This window comes from Garra rufa, chromosome 10 (genome assembly GCF_049309525.1).
Source record: "Garra rufa chromosome 10, GarRuf1.0, whole genome shotgun sequence".
In the NCBI taxonomy this organism is placed as follows: Eukaryota; Metazoa; Chordata; class Actinopteri; order Cypriniformes; family Cyprinidae; genus Garra; species Garra rufa.
Window position 1 is genome coordinate 42,407,245 of NC_133370.1, and position 1,801 is coordinate 42,409,045.

Sequence of the window (1,801 nt, forward strand, 5' to 3'; positions counted from 1 at the left end):
ACAAAAAACAATCGTCACTATTTTGTTCATTCAACAAGAATGCATTGTGTTGTGTTCGTGAGCCATGTTTCCATTTCTGTTTTTGTGTTTACAGCAAGTTCTGCATCTTTAAACATTGACTTTGAATACATCCGGCTTTAGAATGGGCATAATGCAAATAATACTATAAATTGTGGTTTCACAGTGAAGCTAATGACATACAGTCACAATGGCACTGATTCAGTTCTGTGATGATCTTTAAACCTGTACTTCAGTAGCGATAAGCAGTAGCTACATGATGACATCCATTTGTCTCTGTCAGTGAGTCTATTATTGACTCAAAATTTCTCTTTGCTGATTCAACTTGTCAGTGCTAGTTATATCCTGTGATGTTTTTTTTTTTTTTTTTTTTTTTTTTTGAGGCAGTTCCCATAGACAAATACATTTGTGGTTTTTAAGGTTGATAGTGTGCAAACTAGGAACTGAACATTATGTTCCTGTTCATTGCTTATTCATTGTTCCCTATTAGGTGTTAGATGGAATATATTCACACTTATTACAAAATTAGACCCTTTTGACTTAGATGTTAACTTAAGTCATATATCTTATGTCAGAAATGCATTTAAAAAATTATTAGTATTTATTTTTAAAAAATGGGCCTAAAAAAAAGACTCATCATGAACTACAAGCAGATTCTCTGTATAATGAGAACGTCCCTAATACCATCTGAATCGTAAATATGATTTAATTTTATAAGTAACAGCTGCCATTTTTTTCAGATTTTTATTTATTTATATAGATTTTTAAGGATATACATGGATGTTTATAAATATGAAAAATCCCTGAAAAACAATTCCAGAGGTTAAGTGTTAAAAAGTATAATTTATAATATAAACTTTTGCATTTATTTACAGTTGAAGTCAAAAGTGCTAAAATGAGAGGGATCATACAAAATGCAAGTTATTGTTTATTTATAACTTATAGTTCACAAGAGAAAATGTTCAAAACTTTACATACACTTGATTCTTAATACTGTGTTGTTACCTGAATGATCCACAGCTGTGTGTGTGTGTGTGTGTGTGTGTGTGTGTGTGTGTGTGTGTGTGTGTGTGTGTGTGTGTGTGTGTGTGTGTGTGTGTGTGTTTTTAAGTGATAGTTGTTTTTGAGTCTCTTGTTTGTCCTGAACAGTTAAACTGCCCACTATTCTTCAGAAAAATCCTTCAGGTCCCACAAATTCTTAGGTTTTTTAGCATTTTTGTGTATTTGAACCCTTTCCAAAAATGACTGTTTTTTTTAGATCCATCTTTTCACACTGAGGACAACTGAGGGACTCATATGCAACTATTACAGAAGGTTCAAATGCTCACTGATGCTCCTGAAGGAATCACAATGCCTAAAGACTCGGGGGATGAAAACTTTTTGAATTTGAAGATCAGAGTAAATGTAATTTATTTTGTCTTCTGGGAAACTCAGTTTCTTCTGTAGCTTCTGAAGGGCAGTACTAAATGAAAAAATATAATATTTAGGCAAAAAAAGAAAAATATACACATTCATTCTGTTCAAACGTTTACACCCCTGCCTCTTAAAGCATTGTGTTTCCTTCTGAAGCATCAGTGAGCATTTTAACCTTATATAATAGTTGCATATGAGTCCCTCAGTTGTCCTCAGTGTGAAAAGATGGATCTAAAAATCATACAGTCATTGTTGGAAAGGGTCCAAATACACCAAAATGCTGAAAAACCAAAGAATTTGTGGGACACAAAGGATTTTTCTAAAGAACAGCTGGCAGTTTAACTGTTCAGGACAAACAAGGGACTCATGA